The 15,228-nt window shown below is 47.4% G+C and overlaps 1 protein-coding gene across 5 annotated transcripts in view; it reads right to left on the bottom strand.

Annotated features, from left to right (window-relative positions):
* Positions 1-15,228, bottom strand: part of LOC128887461 (cell adhesion molecule Dscam2-like) — a 105,266-nt gene that overhangs the window by 68,577 nt on the left and 21,461 nt on the right. The window lies entirely within an intron of this gene.

Below are 15,228 nucleotides of genomic sequence, written 5' to 3' on the forward strand. Positions count from 1 at the left end.
ATCGGAAAAACTCGTTCATTTCATACCTATCCTCGTGCGCGTATTTTAAATTGTGCGAAATTCGAATGTCGTGTTAGCGAGTACCAATCGCTGGGATGAACTTGACAAAACGCTATCCGACACAGTTCGCTCTCTCACCGTCGACGCGTTGGATTTCAAACGTCGACTAATAAAATTCATGAAACTTGTTACGGTACCAGATGAAATCCGAGGGAACGCGGTGCGGTCATTCGTCTAAAAACAGAAACGACGAGAGGCGGTATAATGGGAAAAGTAAGCGAGGGAATTATACACGGAAGAGAGTGTAATTTTCTGAAAAAAGAAAAAAAAACATATCCGTAAAATAATCGACCACTAGTGGTAGTTACCAAGAAATTTATTAAGTATTTACAGCAATTGATCTCATGGGGAACGAATGTATTCTTTATCGTTCGAATTGTATAGAGCAAAAGTATCATATCGCGTGGAAATAACTTTCTATGCCGAATATTATGTTTAATCGGTTGAAAAGTTATCGAATTAAAGTAGTTTTTACATCAAATACACTTTATTAAAGATTAATTAATTAACCGGAATTCCCAAGCATGAAATCGACGGAGAAGTACACGTACATCAATTTCTTTGAAATAAATGTTGGAAATGTTTAATTTATCTGACATTAAATACTCGATTCGCAAACTTTGCAAAGCGCTCCGGAACTGTGGTCGCGCGAAAGCGACGCTCGAAACTCGGTCGCGCAATTATTTCCGTATACTCGGCCGAGCCGAGTAAAACTCGATTGTCGATCAATCGACTTAAAACGACGTTTCTGGCACAGATGGGATACCTGGCTGCGAAGTGTGTCGAGGTCCGCGGGGAAAAAAGGTAACAACGCTCGCGCGTACTCGCTTCGGTCCCTTTTTCCCAAAGCTCGAAGCTGTTATCGATTCGAAGGAAAAAACTGGACGATGTTGCCCGGACCGTTCATTTAAAGCTGTACGTATTTAGAGGATTGCACGCTTCGCGCGATACGCGCACGAATTAACCGAGAGTTTTACGTTTTTCTGGATTTCGACGATCAACCGTCGACAGTCGACGCCGACGGCTGCAATCTTTTTTGCGATGAAAATCAAGCGTGGGCACGGTGGGCGACCAAATTATTAGTTGCACACGCCGAAAGTGATTCAACTCTCGAAAGGTCCCCTAAATTTGTCGATAATACGCGTAATTTTTTTTCGCGTTGATACGTATGGAAGGGATATATAATAAATATATAAATAAAGTGAAAATATATTAAAATCCTTAATGAGACGGTTTGCGATGTCGGGCGAAAATAAAATATAAAACTTGCAGCGAACTGTCGCGTATAATTAGGGAAATCGCCGAGCGCAAATGCAGTCGGACCGAATGTAGGTTAATTGGTTTTCGCGTGGCTATATAGATTCTATCGAAAAAATATCGACGCCCTTCCGCTCGCGTACAGCTGGCCGCGTTTAGCGACAATTTCTAACGATCAGTTTGAAGCGTATAAAGACTCAATTTGTGTCGTTAAATTGATACATTAACGCGACATAATATGGGTTCCCGTTCGAAGGATAGCGTTCGGCTCTCCATCGTGCCGCTGCAATTAATTAGTTTTGGTACACAGCTATGACACCTCGTGACAATTTTACTGCCCGTGCGCGGATGAAGGGTACATGTATATCAAACTCGAATCTTCCGTTTGTTCTTATTATGGGTGATAATACAAAATTTGTCCAATCGTTGTCTAAAAGGTGGATCTGACTTTCGCGTGGCAATTGACAGAAATATATCCGTGATGTTCCCCTGATTCTTCGGTCGTTACGGGGTGCGAAATTTTCCAACGTCGGAAGAAAGTTTGAAACGCTGAAACGTTTGCATTTCGCAGCAGCGCAACGTAGCGATATCGCCGCGGGATTAATCGATTTTTACACCATTTACGCCGCCTCTTAGCGTGCGCTACGCCCTTTCACAGGTTGCTTCCGTTCGCGTTCAACCGACCGAACGAAAGCCCCGTAACGCTCCGGGGACGATGCACGGGAGACACGTAGTGGATTCTAGCTGTGTGTGCGGGCGGAAAATTCGAATATGCCACAGCCGGAAGGATGGGAGTACAGAGAACGGGGGTGCGTTCTCTGTCTGCCGGAACGAACCCATATTTCTCAGCCAGATCAATGTTAATTCACTTAGCATAAATTGCGGCCGAGAAGGTGAACGACGGCGGTAGCAGCTGCGCCAAGTTTCCTACCACGTTGCAAAATCCACCGGCACGCCCGGCAGCGGGCTTCGTTTTCTTCGAACGACGGCTGAGCACCGGGTCCGATTGCTTTATTCGCGTTGAATGCACCGACTGTTCGCCTGTAACGCGACCACGCGTACTAAATCAACCGGAAGCTTGATCAATTCGCGTCACAATTGGAATAAAAGAACCTCGACGTTTGTTATTTGTAACGGTGGACGCACGGGAGGTTACAACGAACGATGTAATAAATTCCAGGACGACGGTAATTATCGCGAAAACGAACTCGCCGAGTTACGCTGTCGCGGAATGATTAAATTGTTGACATCCAAGAATTGATTAATTCCTTCCTGCTCGTAGCGTTCGTTTTACACAACCATTTTTCCCATCGTTCCTTCGATTAATTTTCATTTCCCCGCGACGTTGAAGGACCCCATTTGAAATCAACGGAAACCCACCCCACGGATGCCCACTCGAAATTTTGGATATTCGTAGCCCGTCGTCGTTTCCTTGATTCTCTCTGGTGCTATAATATTTTCTACATAACATCGTCAAAATTAATAAGCTTGCACATTTAGCATTTTATAGATGCGCATGGTTGATGGAACGTTTCAGGTTTCATAACGAAGTATCGTACAGGGTAATGGATTATGATGCATGAATGCGTGACATCGAGTGGGAAAGTAACAGTTTCAACGAGCATAATTAACACATTAATCATTGGCTGACATTCGTTTCATTAATTTAACTTACGGTATCATCAATGCAACTCGAACGGAATTGTGATATATACATAAAGACTCGAATAAACACAGCTCCTTCGCAAATATATCGACGAAAGACACCGTATTCGTCTCAAACGTAAAACCTTACAAATTTATACGATAGAGACGTCAACTCACTAAGTAATTAAACCAACGCATAAAAATAAATTTCCAAATTCGTACGCGTGCTTCTATGGACGCTTGTATTTGTTTCACCGGGTGGATTCGAGGCAGGTCGATAATACATATATTTAATTAATGCTGCGACAACGGCCTCGAGCCGGCGGAGCATCGATATTGAAATAAATGGGTAAAAGCCGAGTGTATTTTTGCTATTTCCTGGCCTTTGTAGTTCCGCGTGTCAACGACCTCCCGTTCCTCCATTTAATTTTCCCCTGTGATAACGATATGACAAGCCCAGGATGAGAAACGAAAAAACGACTTACAAAGCATCCTCGTTGTACCGTCTAGTTCAACTATAGGTTCGCGATAGTTACCCACAAGGCCGTGCCTTTTACGATAAAATACAAAGCTGTTAACGCCACGTTATAGTACACGATAGTTCACGCAGGGGTGTATCAGCGTCACGAACACGTTGAAGGACCGGAACGAAACCATCTTCCACGTACAATTTTCGCTGATAATAAAGATGGAAACTTCTTGTTCGTTTCGGAAGAAAACTTCTGCCTTTATCACGTGGCGCACGCATTTAGGTCGACAAGCGTTCAGAATCGTAACACGCGAATACTGTTTCGAGTAATTAGTCGCGACGATCAAACGTTTCGGTCGCGTTTCCATCCGAAAAAATCGTCGAGAGAGCCGCTTACGTTCGACGTAATTAATTTTAAATCGAGCACATGCCCGTCGACACTTTAACAGCGTCTGCATTGGCATGGCCGCCGCTCGGAAATTACCGAATATCGGAAATCCAACGGCGACGATGATGGCGTGCAATTTGTGCATTTCCGTTTTGCGGTTAACGCGCTAGACGACAGCTTCGAATACGTACAAAGTTACCCATCGCTGAACATGGAACCAATATCGCAACAAACGTTATTGTTTAATAATATGTAAAACTCCCATAATTATTGTAACAGTCGCAAGCAGAATATACAGAGTCGGCGCATCGTACTCGTAAACCGATGAGGATTGTTAAGCGATGACAATTGAACAATTGTGATACGAGAGCTTTCGAAAAGTTCTTGAAATGAATATTTCATTTACGGTGGTAGCTACTAGATACCCTCCGATTTCTACGTACACAGTCCTTAACCGACCTCTGAATATCCTGACACGACGAGTCTTGTTCCTTTAAACTATTTTTGAGCGGTGTACAAAAATTTGTAATCATAGGTGGGGAACGACGAGTTCGAGCTGGCTGCTTTAAACGATCGCGCAACACCTCGTTCCAGCGTGCATTGGTACTCGATAGCGGAATGTGCTTCGGTGAAGAGCCGAGCGGCGAGGTGTCACGCGTTACACGCGAACGCGAGGGGTTCACCGCGCAGGGGTCGCGGCAGGTCGATTCGATGAATTCAACGTCTCTGGAACTGGTTCGCGTTACTTTCAACCGGTGAGCCGAAACATCGTCCTGGTCGAGTTGTGTCGCTCGACAGAATTCGTCCTGTGGAATTTGTAAACAGAGAGACGTGGACGTAGACAAAAGCGGTCTTTGGTCAACGACTTGGCGAAAACGAGCGACGGACGCAACGAAAAGGAGATTCAATTCGACGGGCGATCGGTGCTCGACGACAAATAGAATGGAGAGGAACGCGTGCAGGGCTGTGCGACAGTGGGTGTGTATCGATCGCGGTTTCTTTTGTGCTCTGAGAAACGATACGAACGCGGTGGAAGATAGGCGCGCGTAAAACGGAGGGAGAGGAAAGAAGAAAGGGACCTTGCACGGGGCGAAGCGCACGAAGGAGAGAGCGAACAACCGAGCCAGAGGGATAGAAAACGGGAGGAAGGAGAGAGAAGTCGAGCTTTTACGGTGATTACTCGTCGTCGCGGCTGCATCCGCGCGCATTGCATCGGAAATGATTTCGCGCCCAATTAAACCATAGGAAACTCTACCCTCCCTGGGTACTAGAAGGGGGATGGTGGTAGCAGTCACCCCCTCTGGTGCACTTATACTCTTGACGCACCCTAGGGTTCTGCCTCGGTCCGCTCCTCTCTGTCCCTCTCGGCAGTTCCTCTGCTTCTGCTCTCGGTTCTCCCGCCCCCGCGCCACTCACCTTTCCTCTCGGTTCTCGTACAGGCTCGGCTAAAGCTTTCCACAAGCTTCGGCTCGTAGCTGTGGCGACACGCGGCGTAAATGAAATTTTTACTCGGGGAAAAAGTGGCGTTCGTGGTTGCGAGACCGGGGCGAATGGCCGCACGGAAACGAAAGCGAAGGCGAAACGGTGTGAAGTGCGCGGTGGTGAAGGCGATGGTTTGGGGCGAGGCCGATGGCGAGGACGAGGGAAATCAGCCGATACCTTGGGGTAAGTGCGCGGGTCTCATCGAGCGTTCGTTAACGAGTGCCGAGGCGAGCGTAGCGCGGCTTCCGGAGCTCAGCGGGTCCTCCCGGAAAGCGGGTCGTCCTTCTCTCGATACTCTCGTTACCGGATGAGTGTCGATGCTTTTTACCCGACGGCATCGTGTCGCTGCTGGTTGCACACCGAAATTCGTCGGTCTCTCAGTTCCCGGAGCGCCCGATACGGAAAGAGAATAGCGCGCGCGACGATGGAACGCCAACCGGGTTCAAAGAACTCGGCTCCGCGCGGTTCGCAACAGATACGCCGGCCCGTGTAAACGAAAAATCCGATGCACAGCCGTTTGCCCCTGGGCTCTGTTCCAAAAAGAGGAAGACGCACAGAGGCGCGATATCCTCAGATCAAAAGCGACACCTTCCGCGTTTGTACAACACCGGTGAATTAACCGAGTCCGCCGCACCTTTATGTCGTCACCTTACAGTGGATCACGTCGTCGATATATGTAGATGGATGAATGTCGTTTCGAATTTACAAGTACACAGATTCGCCGATCCGTGACGGTGGAAACGAAAACTGCGTCGAGTGAAGGGTTGAAAAGTCTATCCAGTGGGCAATCGGGGAAACAAGGAGAAACACGAGAAAGAGAGAGAGAGAGAGCGAAACAGGAAAACGAAGTGGGATCAACAGCGATCCACGATTCGCTGTTGTCGGGATACATCGAGTCGGAGAGCGAGCGAGCACGGATCGAGGGCACAGAGCGCGGGAATTGTAGAGGTTTGTACTCGAAGATGCAAACTTTTCTCGTTAACAATTAAACCGCTGTTCGCAGTGTTGACTTCGACGTGGAGCGAATCAGAGAAATCAGAGAGAAAAAAGGAATTGGTGGGAGAGGGTAGAAATTACGGGTGCAACGAGGATAAGGAGGACGCCGACAGCAACAAGGACGAGAAGGAAGAGAAAGAGAAGGAGGAGGAGGAGAAGGAGGAGGAGGAGGAGGAGGAGGAGGAGGAGGACGTCGACAACGCAGCAGCACGCCTAAGTGACTCGACTGGCCTGGCTTGTTAATTATCGACTCGGAGCCGGGGGTGTACCAGAAACGCCCGACGACGGAGTAGGGTGACGTTCCCAACCTAATCACTTTTCCTTTTTCCACCCTCGGAGGAGCCCCTTGTTTCCGACGCGTTTCATCTCATCTACGGAGCTTCCTGTGTGCCTACACGACGACGGTCGTCGACGTCGTTCGTGTCTCCAGACATCTCCAGATACGTCTCTGGGGCGCCGGCAGGCAGTGTCTCAGCGCCGGCCTGCCCGCACGCTCTGACGTACGAACACAATGGCTTTAACTAGTTAACGAGCACGGACCGGCGACGAACACATCGAAGGCCCGGAGTTGAGACGCGTACGGCTATACGCGAAACGTGTCAGAAGTCGAAAGTCGAGGGGTCGAAGACCTCGGGCCACGAAACATCGGCCCTAGGAGACCAAGTTCCGTCGCTCTTTAATTCGTTTTCCTTTTAATTCCCCGTTCGAATGCACCGGAAACGTGCATATTATAAATATCGCAATTTCCCTAAGGATGACGGATTACTCCGCGAACTCTTTGCCGAATACGGATACACATCGCGAAGGAAGGTCGAACGGTTTCTATATACATCGGATCAGGACCATTGCACATATAAAACAGGAAACATTGCACAAGAGCAGTTACGAAGCCCGTACACGAGAGTACGCAACTTGACCTTCTCGCACACCGACCTATTCAAGGAAACATGTTCCGTCTAAATTAAACTTTACCGATGGATTCGTCGCACATTTTCCGGTTTCTGTATAATGTTGCTTTCGGTCTAATTAATACGGACGCGCAGTGGTAAACACGCGTTCGGAGGTCTAATTGGAAAGTTTACGGTTCCGGTACGTAAACTTGAGCTCTACGCATACAGCCCGTACGTGCGTGCGTTAACTGTACGCAAACTAATGTGTCTCGTGCGATGTCCATTTACGGGCTCTGGCGTAATTGCTCGTTCCGTCAATTTACAGCGGTGAATTCACCGCGGACATTACGATTTCCCCAGGCAAAGTATACAGCCCGCAAACGAAATTGTTGCTGGAACGCGTGAATAAACCGTCGAGTGGCTGCTCGTGCCGTGTTATTAACAAAGTCCGCCGTGGGAGGATGAAGCGCGCGAAACTTCGTCAAAACCGGCTGGGGTGTAAATCCAGCAAACTATATTTCCGTGACTTCTTCGTTGCCGCGGGGTAATTGAAAAGCTCCGAGGGGAAACATTCGTTTCGTCTGAAAGATATTGCGTTCAACGTTAACCCGGGTACCGGAGTAAACTCATCGTTTGTACTCGTCGATCCTGCGATGTACATATTTACGACTCTGCGTTTATTTACCTCTGAATTTGTTCAACCTCGTCCATCTTGCCGACCATTTAGTATAGGTGCGGCGGCGATGCTGGTTGATATTATATAACAGGCTTTTATATTTTCACTATTCGTTAAATTAGTTTCGTATGTTTTTCTTCAACGGGGCTAAAAGGATTGACGGCACAGGAAAATCAATTCCTCTAGAAAGCGACCATTCGTTGGCAACTTTTTAATTCGTCTTTATAGACAGGTTTCGAGATATTGCTCGCGTAATATTTTCCCCGAGCCGAGAACCGCGAAGCCATCCGATTAATATTGATTAAAATGGTATCGCGGCAACTTGTTATTCGGATCTCGCAACCGCGTCGAAATTGGATACCATAAATTGCTTTGAACAACGCGTGTTCCGTACGAGGACGTCGAGACTCGAGACGACGTATTAATAACACCGCTCGAATGTAAGTACGCGATTAGCATTATCAATGCGCGGTCCCCGCGTCGCCCATTCAGCGATCCGCTTATTGTAGCAGACGTCGTAACCGTGACACGCGGTTTAATCGTCTTTGTTCGTCCCTGAAAGCCCAACATCGTGTGCTCCGATGTACTTGAATGCCTTCCCAATAATTCCACGTCACGGAGAATGTGGAGAAATTGTACCGTGAGAGCAGCATCGCCCAGCGTCTTCGATATTACAAGACGCGCACATGCAGCGACGGAAAGAGGAAGCGGAAATTGAGCTGGATCAATACTAGTCGCCCGCGTCGCTGAAATTAGTTAAGAGTCTGCCATGGAAAAATGTCATGCCTCCTTTGTCGCGGCGTTGTTAACTCTCCGTCAGCCACCTTATTCTTACCGTTACCGTCAGTCGCTTGCATCCATTTTTTCCAGATCTAGTTTTTATATCGCAACACACTTTCAAAAGAAGCGAAAGAACTCGAGGGTACTCTTCGAGGACTCCGCTATATTATTCGATAGTTTTTAGAGTCGTACGTTGAAAGCTTTTTTTTTAGCAGAGATCGAAGCGCGAAATTTCGCTTGCGACTAATAAAGTGAACCAGGCGACTAATGGAGGGCGAATACAACGTTTCGGATTAAAAGGCGGCGACTCGTTTATCCATTCAATTACATTTACATTTACGTTTACAGTCGACTCGCAAATTATACTCCATTTTGTTCATTCAACGCCGCGCACAATAATTCCTCGTCGCGAGGAATTTTCAAATTCCAACGAGCTTTAATTTAAGTACTTTAATGGAGAAAGCCGGGAGGTTTGCGCGCTGCACGGCAAATTACAGAGTATTTCAACAACAGCAACGCGACGAATGTAAAATTTCGTCACTAAATTTCGCTCGAGTCGAAAATCGCTTCAGTCGATTTGGAGAAGGCGTTTTGTTTTGTTTTCGTCCCCTTCGGTCGACGGTTGGAAATTCAGCCGCGTGTTTATGTAAATGCGCGCCACGAAATCCATGCCATGTCTCAAAGGGAGCGCGGTTCTCCCTTACAAAAGAATAATACGACTAGGCGGGCGCGGGGTACGCGCGACCACGACCAGAAAAGAAATTTATAAACAACGCGTGCACACGCCCCTGCGGGAACCACGCCGACTCTACGCGTCTCGGTTTAAATGGATCCTGGATTTCAAAAACGCCCCGCGATGAAATCGTTGACGACGTTTCGTTTGCGCGAAACGAATCGAACGGAGGGCGATCGTTACATGCTGTCTGAAAGTTTGGAAATTAACTACGCTATATTTGAAAATAAAAGATTTTTTGAATGCTGTCCTATTTAGCGGAGATACTCTCGTATCAGACCAACTAAATAAATGACCGAAAAGAAAATTGAACTAATCCCTAGGATTAGCGTAATACGAGAATGAATGACAAATTTCTCGATAGCAGGGCACCGGTTTGCAGTCGCGAGTCCTTTGAACGGGCTCGAGGAAATTAATGTATACGAGGGTATCACAAATACCTTTTAGCGCACCTCGCGAGAGCTTGGCAGACTCTGTCAATTGACGGAAAGTGGGGAGGGATAAATGTGTACGCGCCGAGAGGAGAAAGGGCTGTGGGCGTGCAATCGAGACTGCAGTTACGTGCGTTCTTTCGTTAGCAGTCGCAGTCGGGGCAGCGCGGTGCTTCGCGTCGTGTGAAACGACGCCCGTTTATCGTCGCCCCTTTTCACGGCGCTTTTCGTTAAATGTCTGCAACACTTGAACGCGAAGATCGCGCTGGGGTTATCTGCGCCGACTCTGCGACGAAGACCGCTTCACCGCGCAATGTTTGTACTGGCACGCTGCGCTTCCCACGTTACCTTCGCCCCTCGGTCCTCGCCACTCGTCGGACACGGCCGCGTTCAAATTTGTTTATTTAACACTCTACGTGAAAGAGAACGACTCGGCTCGGCCCGAGACGGTGCGCGCAAATGTCGCTTGTCGCGGCTCGAATCGACAAGGAGCTTCAACCCCCGTACTCGGGGCTATTTTCCGCGATCGTCTCGAGTGGAAAGAGTTTCTGAAACTTCTTGTTCTTTAAAACCTTGACATTGCTTTCGATTTAGTTCGACGATCAAATTCGAATTGCCGCGGTAGTGAGACGAAGTGCTTTTTTATAGTACGAGATATTTTTAACCGATACAACGGAGGACTCCAAAAGTACGCGCATTTACGGTTTAAAAAATCGTACAATATTTTTCCTTTGCGAATTTCCTCGCTCGTTGGCATTGGAAAATAATGTCCATTCAGTTATAAAAATAGAACACCGTTATTCAAATTTTTCTCCACGTCGCGTTTTTCGAGGCTGCTCACCAACAGGGGATGGTTCTTTGCTTGAAAACGAATCGAAAATGAAGAATGATATTTTTTCATAGGAAGCTTCGGTTTCCTAAAAATAAATCGAAAGGTTTGGCTAACCATGTCTGACCACGACTGGCCAATTCTAGTAATTCTGGCATTGTCTAATGTACCATACCTCTTTTATGGAAACTCCTATTTTTTAAATGATTACAACTAATTGAAATGGACACTAACATAACAGAAGCAACATAAATTAACAATACAAGTAGAAATGGTGAGTAATGGTCAAACACGCTGGTTAAGTCGTACACGTGCTCCAAGGAGATTCAAGACTCAAGATTGAAAGCTCAAATTAAAAAACTCTGTTGCTTATTTTCGATTCATTTTTTCCTCGCAAAATCATCACTCTCTATATATAAGAATGAAGCCCTGACTGATTACAATCAACGTCCAGGCTAAACCCTTGAACCTAAAAAGCTGAAATTTTCCACAGAGGTTTCCTTTATGATGTATCCAAGGAATAAGAATAAGATATTTCGAAATTCAACCCTTAAGGGAGTAAAAGGGGGTCGCAACGTTGGTATTCCACGCGGGTGAAACTGCGGGGCACAGCTAGTCAAATATAAATTAACGCGGTTCCGTAATGTTCCACACATGATGAGAGCTGAAATAGCGCGAACCAAGGAGTCGTTGAATAATGCAAGATCCAACATCAAAGAGGCGAAGGAAATCGATATTGTAAAAATAAGGCACACGTTGGACCCGGATAGGTAGCCGTCGAGTTCAATACTCTCGAGCGAAAATTTCATCGGGAACCCCGAACGGGGTAGTTAAATTCCGAGGATCGACTAATTTGAATTCTTTTATGAAAGTTTCCTGCCCGCTCGAAGGTTTTCTCGCCGATAAAAGCGGATTCTTCGCCGATGATCGCAAAAAAAAAAAAATCGCCTGAGAACCGGATAACACACTTCGTTTCGTGTTAATCGTTCGCGGAAAAGTTTCACGGGAACGCACAACGGGATCCTTCGTCTCACTATTGGCGTATTTACGGGAGGCGTTCCGTGGGGGATTGCAATTTATTTTGCAAGGCTATCGACACGGGCACGTCGTCGAGATTCGATGATCGCTCGGCCGCGTCGTGGAATGCTGCAACGACGGTAAAAACGTCCTCTGGCCGTTCCCGAAATCATAAGCTCGGTTAAATTTCCAGAAAAACCAATCCAATCGAATTCCGCGGCGAATGTGAACATTCTGAACGATGTTGGACAGTTTCCAGCCTCGAATACTCTCGATTGGATAGATCCACGGATCGCACGAGGACGGTGATGCCGAGCGGAGCCCGAATTATCGACTCACGGTTGCAACATCTTCCGATTCAACCTGCCATAGTCTCGAAGTCACTGAGAAAATCTCCTGCTACAGTCGAGACGCGATAGTCTCGAAATCAATAAAATGTCATCCAAGCGAAGAACGTACGTGAATCCATAGGGACGATTCTTGATACAGAGTTCTTTCTCCGATATCCTTTTACAATTCAACCAGTGACGATACATTTTCCGTTGTACCGTGATGATTTTAAGCTACTATTTTAAGCTCTATTTCCCAGAGTTCAACCTAGAGCAAGGTAATCACCACACGTCGATACCTTTTGTCTAGGCTACTCGATAGTCTTCGCTCTGCAGTTTCTTGGTAATTCGAGCGAGCAAAGGGGTTCTCTTTCGCGTTTAATCCTCCCGATTAAAGCGTAATTTGCCAAAGTTGCGAGAAATTATCCGCGCAATACCGATTCTTCGACTAATGTAATCCGTAGGCGATCCCGTTCATCGACGCCGATCGATTCGTTCGTCGTGCTTCCTGGTGAAAGCGGACCAGGGAACCCTGTTATATCCGCAAGGAATCCCAATAAGTTTTTCGTTGAGGCTCCAATCCAATCCGGACCGGGTGATTCTATCCACTCGCGTGGAAAGTGCCTTTTTCCCAAGGGTCGATGGCTGCGTGGTTCTTTACGCGGATGTAGCTACGTTACACATACGCGTAGGTGCTGATAAATAAGTAACACGGTGAATTCTCTCGACCCAAAAGTTCAATGGACTGCTGCCTATCCTAGGGAGTAGCTGTTACTCCGTCTGTGTTTCACGGCTAATAAACTTGAGTGCACCGTTCTTCCTCTTTCGTGTTTTCCAGCAAAATCTAATTCGTTTTTCATTGATACGCCTCGTTCACGAGTCACTCTCAGTTTCTTACAATCGCATAGAAAAAGTCGTACGACTGGCGCTTTCATACGTTACACAATATTCACCGTACCCAATGAATCGTCTCGATTGGTCGCCGGAGGATCGATCGCCGACGATTTAGAGGATCGTTGTCCACAAGGAATCCCAATAAGTCTTCTCCGTCGGTGCAATTGGCGAGTGTCGATTTCTCGCGTCGATGCGGAAGAACTGCCTTTCATCGTCGAATAGCGAGGAAAAGAAATGGAGGAGGAAGTTGGGTACAACGACTAGAGAGATCGACTGGACTTGAACGGGGCGTGGAGAATAGAAGAGAAAAAAAGCAAAGTGAGAAACGAGACAAGAAATAACGGGAGAAAGAGGTAAAGGTAAAGAGAAGTATCGCGTGGTCCTTTACTCGAGGACGAGGAAAGATACGTGCGAGAGCTGATAAATAAATAACATGGGCGAGGTGGAGGAGTTTACGGATGGGGTGCGAGGGGGTGTGGAAAGAAGCCCGGTCAAGAGGCAAGGATCGCGAGACGGTAAAGGAAAGTAACGCGAGCCCGTAAAAGAGAATCAATTCGATTCCCAAGCCGCGCCTCGCCCTTGCATCTTTTCCTCGCCTTCCACCGGCAACTCTCGCCGCCGTCAAATCTCCTTCTCTACCCTCCGTCGTTTTTCTTCTCCCCTTCTTGGCCACCCCCGTGGAAATCCCGTTCCTCCCCTCTGCACGCTGCCGAGCCTGCACACGCCAGTTCCTTCCTTCCTTCCTTAGCGTCGCCCATACTCCTTTTCCGTGCAACAAGTGCGCCCTGGCTCACATCTTTAAGAAACCACCCGTCCCTCCTCTCTCGTTTAAGCCACCATCGCCGCTACTAACACCACCCTCGCACACCGCCTTCCTCTACTTTCTTTTACTCTTCCTTTTTCCCTTTTCCACTTCCACTTCCACTTCCACTTCCAGTTCCACTTCCACTTCTAGTTCCTCCGGTATCCACCTCAACCACCCCATCGCGCCGTTTCTCTCCTCGTTTGTCCCACCGGCACCCCCAGCCCCTAGCAAGACCGCGGCTACCTTCCAAATCACTCCACGCTCTTTCTCCACTATTTTCCTCTTCTCAACGGCTTACGGCCGCAAACCGACTACCAACCACGACTCGTGTGTCCACGTGAGTTCCTTCGTTTCCGTCTTCAAACGACCGAGAAAGTGACAAGGAGAGCCACGTTGAAAGACGGACTTCGCGGCTGGAATAGTACGAATCCGATATTCCCGCGCCGATTTCCGGAGATCGCCCGCGGCAAACGTATCTCGTGTTCGATGCCACGGGAAAGAGAGAGAGAGAGAAAATAGAGAAGAACGAGCCTGGAACAACATTCGTGCCCGGCCAGCGACGATTAAAAAGTTTCTACGAGCGTCGGGGGAGACTCAACTATGAAACGTCTTTCGCGATGATATTCAATATCAGGAAACTTCCGCGGCAGTCGTAAACTTGACGCGGAAGTTTATATCGTTCCAGTTTGCCAAGTACGATATTTAATTACGAGTAAGATCGTGGTATTGCGCTAATGTTCGTTGCAGGGGTGAACGCTGAAAGCAGACGAGGGTTGAAAGAAACAATGGAACGAAGGAAAATCGTGGCCGAGGATACTCTGCAACAAGTATCGAGCTGGATGATCTAGGTGTGTTTTTCCGCTGAATTTATCGGCGTTTTAATGCCCTCTGGGACGTTTATAAGAGTGCAATAAATAAAACCGTTTACCTCCAACCGATGGCAAAGACATCACCGGCGGCTCCGTCACCGCGAAACGAAAGCTCCCGAGAGAATTCGATATCTTCGTACGAATCTAGAATATTTATTTACTTCGGATAGACGTAAACGTTGAAAGTTGTAAGACGGACGAGACAAGCGTAAAGGAAAACACCGGCAGCAAGTTTAAAGAAGAAAAAGAATCCGAATTCCTTCGATGTACAATTTGGAAGTACGTAGAAGGCTAAAGGCGTGCTAGAGACTTCCCGACTACCCAACTGTTGAATCGAATCGAACGTCTAGGATTTCTCATGGACCGAATATTTTAGTCGAGTAGGAGTCGAGCATGCCGAGCATTCTGGCGACTGACAGTGTGTCGTCGCCTCCTGTTGCAGCATTATGTCGAACAGAGGAGCTTGCATTCGCGCGCAGCTGTACCGGGAAAGTTTTACAGAAGAAAAAGGAGCAGCGTCGCTCTGTTTATTCTGTGTACAGTAAAACACTCTTAAAAGGAAAGTTTCACTTGTTACACTCTCGGCTATTAGAACAGGTACCCACGGAAGTACTTTCCTTATTATTGCACGGACACGTTAGACTTTACCGAGCTGGCCTATACGAAACGCTATAAA

The sequence above is a fragment of the Hylaeus anthracinus genome, unplaced genomic scaffold (genome assembly GCF_026225885.1).
Source record: "Hylaeus anthracinus isolate JK02 unplaced genomic scaffold, UHH_iyHylAnth1.0_haploid 11989, whole genome shotgun sequence".
Taxonomy (NCBI): Eukaryota; Metazoa; Arthropoda; class Insecta; order Hymenoptera; family Colletidae; genus Hylaeus; species Hylaeus anthracinus.